The sequence below is a fragment of the Podarcis cretensis genome (genome assembly GCF_951804945.1).
Source record: "Podarcis cretensis genome assembly, chromosome: 12".
NCBI lineage: Eukaryota > Metazoa > Chordata > Lepidosauria > Squamata > Lacertidae > Podarcis > Podarcis cretensis.
In genome coordinates, this window is record NC_137181.1 from 51,735,262 (window position 1) to 51,741,363 (window position 6,102).

Here is a 6,102-nt window from a genome sequence, read left to right on the forward strand (position 1 = left end):
AGTTGCCAGTATGCTCCCACAGAGGCCTACCCCAGTGGCCACAGCATTTCCCCCACTGAAATTAGGCTTGTAAGAAGCAGTTTATTGTAGCCAGTAGAATAGGTTTCAGTGTGTGCCTAACTGCAATGTGTTTGTGAGGCCAAGACAGTCCATCTGTGTCCAAAGGTTCAAATGGTTTGGCAGTCTATACTGGCAGTAGCTCTCCAAGGTTTCAGGCTCTGCCAGTTAGGGATTGAAGGATCTGCCAACATAACTTCTCTTAGTTTCTCAGTTTCCCATTTCCCCAGCCTTAAATTCAGTTCTCCACATTTTGCAGCCATTTGCTATTTTCTTTTTTTCTTTTTTAAAAAAACCTCATAAAAATTAGCAGCATTTTAGTGCAAATGTCTCCTAATACAGTGGTACCTTGGTTTGCGAACTTAATCCGTTCCAGAAGTCGGTTCTTAAACAAAGCATTCTTAAACCAAGGCATGCTTTCCCATAGCAGCGGGGGACTCAATTTACACTCAACAGGAAGCGAAACATGTTCTGCTTCCAAGGCAAAGTTCACAAACCAAAACACCTGCTTCCGGGTTTCCAGTGTTCTTAATCCAAGTTGTTCATAAACTAAGCTGTTCTGAAACCAGGGTACCACTATAAACACATTTTTATATGCAGTTTTGACGAAGGTGCATATTTTTTTTGCAAGCAATTTCCTTAATATAATGCATTGCTGTATATTATTTTCACTAAGATCTTTATTTTTATGCACGTTTGCCTCTAATCTATACATTTTTGTAAAGATGGGCTGGATAACAGCATTGCAAAAACTGGATAAGTGTGCATTTCAAAGGATAGCTGTGTTTGCATATTGTTTCAGAAAGTGCCAATTTCATGGGTTCTGCCTTACACGCACACTGAATCAAATTTCTCCTCCATCCCTACTCCCAGTCCTACCAGGAGATTCCAAGGATTGGACATGGAACCTTTGTCTGTTTCCTGTTTTTTTGCCTTCACTCTAACCTTGCTTCATTTATCCACCCCTCCAGCTCCTACACCTTCTATCGTCCTATTTTTTTGGACTGATCACCAAGAATTTGTGAGCACTCAGAAGAGCCAAGGAGGTGAAAGGGGATCCTCAAGACTTGCTACTTAGGCCTGCAGAACAAACTGGGGGCAGAGCAGCACTGCACACTCAGAGACTTAGGAATCAGGAGGGTTGTTACCGAACTCAGGGATGACTTCCCTTAACACTAAAAAAAAAGGGGTCAGGGAATTCTCAGCTGCATTTAGTTACTGGTGGTGATGGGGAGTCGTAGGGACCTTCAGGCTTAAGCCATAGGAGTGTTAGAATTCCTGCTCCATGATTGCAGTCATGGAATTGTGGGAAGTGGGAAGTGACGGAGACAGGATGTTTGTGTTACTGTGTTCCGTGAAGTGGGACTATTGTCCTTTGTTCTTTTTCCCTTTGCTGTCTGATGCTAGAGAGAGAGGGAGCCATGTTGCAGTGCTCCGCGTGTGTTTATATGTAAATAAAGTAGATTAGCCAAAATGCTGAGTTGCTGAGATCTGTCATGCAAACTGCGAACACTCTGCTGATCCATAAGTGTGCTGATGTCTGTTAGCATCGGTCTCTGTGATGTTCGGGCAGAAGAAAGCTTTTGAAGCTCCTGAACGATCGACCGGGAGGGAGGGAACATGCTAGTTGGGCATGGGTCTGCCAGGGTCCTACTTGAGTGTAGGACAAGCTCCTGACAAGGAGATCCTTTGCAAATTTCTTTTATATTTAATACATTTATGGATCCAGTTTGCTAACCTACTGTTAAATGTCTTGCCTTTTTATTTCCAGGTGTGGGTGCACATGGAGATTAATAATCATCATGGCTAGCTAATAACAGCAACAGCAGTACCGTAATTGTATGAAGATAAAATCAGAGGTTTTTATTCAATTCCCTTTTACTGGCTCAGATAATTTTAAACTGAGTTTCCACTTCTGCATTTAGTGCTATGTTGTTATAGAATAAATTGTCAGACCTTCTGCAGATTATTGTATACTGGTGTGCTGTTTAGTGGAGCAGGGCAGTGCATCTGTTCTATTATGGCCCGATATTAAAAGAATGAGAGTTCCTCTGTTTATGCAGGAACATTTTGCTTTATCTGAGATGGTTCTGTGAGAAAATTTCCGGTGCCGTTTCTACTGGCAGTATCTGAAGTTGCAAAGTAGACTGCTAAAACTTAAAAAAAGAAGGTTTTGGGCACAATCTTATCCCTGAGATAGGCCCAGGGAGATATCAGGGTGGAACAAGACGTCAGCCACCAGAACCCCCGAGAATGATGGCGAAGGACTGAAAACAGAGTACCAGATGGCTTAGCATCACAGGAAAGGAGCACACCAGTGTCAACCCCTAACCTTCCTTGTTGCATGGACGTGCTTCGTAAGCAGCTGGAATCTACACTAGTAAGTAATTTCCCTCCCATTGACTCATGGGAACAGGGCAAAGCGTGGATCACTCTGCATGCTTCCTCCCCATCGAAAGTGGTCCATTAGGTTATCCCAAGGCTCAGCCCTACCAAATGAAATGCCCAGCATTTTTTTTTTTAAGTTTCTCTCAGAAACCCCATCCACACTCTTTCCTGCCTCACACATCCACCCATAATGCATTTCAATATGCAGAGTCCTGGATACTTTTCTGTCAGTCTCTGGCCAATAAGCTTTCTGTGCCACTCAGTCAACATCAACCTGAAAGTATTGCTGTGGCAAGGAGGTCCCACACATCTGCCTTCAGGCAGCAAAACAACAACAATAAAAACAAACAAACAAAACCCCCCCAAACAAAACATTTTTATCGTGCCAGAGCCACTGGCTATTTACACTGGTTGTGCAGTTTTCAGTCCCCTGTGTTCTCATTTTCTCAGTTCAGCACATGTATCTGACATTAACTGATCTTCCTTTAGGATAGACCCAGGAGCTGTTCTGAGCATGCTCAGAGTTGTTTCCTTCAAGACCACACCTCCAAACAGCTCAAAGTGAGCTTTTTGTGGGCATGCACAAGAAGGGAGTGGTTGTTAGTTTGAGCAGCTTGGGTTGTTGTTTTTTAATTAAAGAAATAGTATTTGTTAACACACAGAGAGAGAGTGTGCAACTGTGGACAGCGTGGTTCACTTTCTACAACAAACATTCCATTTTTTTTACTTTTAAAACTATTTGCATTTATTCTTTCTCAGTGGGCTGGGAAATACTATAGGAGGATTGGGAAGAGAAATGGTTGACTGTGGAAAGCTTGTTTGTGTGTTGCAGCTTGCAACAGCTTGTGTTGCTGCCTGGTTTGTGGCCTGTCTGAGAAAGATAGTGCCTCTACATTTTTACTCATATTTCAAGTTCTACAAATGCTAGAAACATACTGGGTTTGTTTTTTTTTTAATAAAAAATGAAAGCTAAGAATTAGGGGATTGTGAGTGGAGAACTGTCTGCTTTTGACATCCATGGGACCCAGCAGAATGTGGGCAGACCTCAGAGTTGGACCATTTCCACCTCAATCCTAGAGCATGTCTAGTGTATATGTGTCTACTCCAGCTGAGTTCAGTGGGGCTCAAGTGAGTGGGTGATCTGCAATATCTAACAGACCAGACCTTTTAGCCCAGGATAGGACAGAACATAGATTGGGACCAGGCTAGTAGATCTCTTAGTAAGTTGTAGTCCTTGAGCCTAGAAAAAAGTGTCCCAAGCTTTTGGCATAGGAAAGACTAACAATTAAACAATTTAAAATATCAATACTAAACCAGCACAATTTCCCTCCTCAGTTCTATTTCACCAATTTGCATGCGCAAGAGTACTTACTGCAACAACCTAGCTTGTGGAAGTCATTTCACGAAGGGTGGGGGGGGAAATACTATCAGCAAATTAATTGAAAAAAGGTTTTGCAAAATGAGAGAGCTCATGATTGTACAGCAGGACACAACAATGAACCTTTAACCAAGTTAGGAAGATGAAGAAATCGCACAGCAATTTAACAAGCCACTGGCCATTATTCCATTTCGTTCCTCCACTTTTCCATTGAACTTTAATCAGAGAGATTGTTACATTCTTTGGGATGCTTAGCTGAGTTGCGGAATCAGCACAAAACCCAGGACCTCACTGAGGAGATCACACACTGTTTTTGAAAGCATCTCAAGGAATGTATAGCTTGCATACTACAAAAGCAGTTCTAATTAGCCCCAAGAGGCAGTTACATAAGTAACATTGAGAACCTTGCCCAGTCACATTTACTTCCTCCTTGTGATTTTTGTGTGAGATGCCAATGTAATGAATCCTCTTTGACAACTGGAGCTAAGAGGCCTTCTAGCTAACAGCACTCCTGAGTAAACAGCCAGTGATCTGTATTTGCAATTCTGCAAAGATCAGTTGGATTCCATTCTTAAGTGTTAACATTTCCCCAGATGGCTCCTCTGTTGAAGGTGGAAGTTATTGCATCCACTTGGGAAATATTAAGTGGGGGGGGGGGAACAACACCTTGAGACTTTAGAAATAGCCATATGATACTGTATGATATTTCCTTTTATTTTTAGTGAACCTGTGTGAGGTTTTCAAGCATTCCCCAAAAATCTACGTTATGCATTAGCACTGGTGGATATCTGGAGGAAGGCATCCAGGACGGCAAGAGTTCTAGAAACCTAGCCCTATGAGGAAGAGTTGAAAGAGTTGGATATAAGCAGAAGAAGAGAGGACCACAACATGCTTCAATAGAAGAAAAGATATCTACACCAGCCGCCACAGCGCTTTCTCACAGAGAGGAGGTTTTTGCATCTTTCCTCTGTTCAAGATGGAAGGGAGAGTGGATGTCTAATCCTGGCATCCAGTGGAATAGGGGCCTGTTCAATGTAGGAGTGGCTGATCCTGTTGGGCTCTGTGTGAGAGTGTTCATTCTTTTCAGAAACAAAGTGAAAGTTCTTGAAAGTTCCAGAAGGTTCTAGTGCAAACATGAGCAGCGTAGGAAGAGGAAACAGCATTTTTATTTTCTTCAATTTTTGTGAGGATGTTTACGGAGCTCTTTTTTCAGATGCCATGAGAGGTACTGGTGAGCAACCCCTTGACCCAAGTTATCTGTCTCTATCTATCACAGCATCAGTGTATATGATGTGCTAGAAGACAATATTTGGGGTCTTTAAATACAAGAAGAAGTAAAAGTTCTTCAAATGATCTGAAATTCCAGCTTGCCTGCTAAAATTGTCGTTTTTATTATTATTTTGCACCATCTGGATGTAGTGGGGTTTTTCTGTGAGACAGATAACTACACCCATCTATGCAGCTGAGAATGTCAACTCCTTGGGATATTTCGGGAGAGCAAATAAAAATAGCAAACATGCCCTTGCTTGATAATGCTTCCCCTCACCCCTGCCCCACACTTAGTAACCACTTTCAGAGTGAATCCAGAACTGCAAGGGGATAAAACAGCTCTTCATTGCCATAAGCTTGAGTGGTACCGGTCTAGTATTTGTGCTTGTGAAATGCATTTCATGCCTCATCTGTTACCTAAATGAGATGTGAAAGCAGTTCACACCTCGTTTACATTTGTGCTGTTTTATAGAACAGCAAAGACACAGTTTGGTGAAAGCAATGAAATGAGGTCACCCACCCAGTTCTCTCCTCGGATTGAATCCATGCAGCCTGATCCTCTCAATTCATCAGGTAGGAAATGAATCTCGGATGCTGTGCGGAGAAAACCCCCCACTTCATTCTTTCCTGCAGATGGCTTGCTTTTTCCCTAGGAAAGTTTGCTGCACAGTCCAGTCGAAAGTTCCGCTTTTGTTGTGCTATGGTGCAAGAGTGTCCCTTCCTATGGCAATGCGAAGTACCGTGGTACCTCTGGTTAAGAACTTAATTCGTTCTGGAGGTCCATTCTTAACCTGAAACTGTTCTTAACCTGAGGTACCACTTTAGTTAATGGGGCCTCCTGCTGCTGCTGCGCCGCTGCTGCACGATTTCTGTTCTCATCCTGAAGCAAAGTTCTTAACCCAAGGTACTATTTCTGGGTTAGCGGAGTCTGTAACCTGAAGCGTATGTAACCTGAAGTGTCTGTAACCTGAAGTGTCTGTAACTTGAAGCGTCTGTAACCCGAGGTACCA

General features: G+C 42.7%; 1 long non-coding RNA gene across 1 annotated transcript; it reads left to right on the plus strand.

The window, feature by feature from the left end:
• The first annotated feature begins 2,330 nt into the window (after positions 1-2,330).
• LOC307199754 lies at positions 2,331-5,342 on the plus strand. Its single transcript, XR_013832159.1, has 2 exons — positions 2,331-2,437; positions 4,546-5,342. It is a non-coding gene; the product is annotated as an uncharacterized lncRNA (long non-coding RNA).
• Positions 5,343-6,102: the final 760 nt, after the last annotated feature.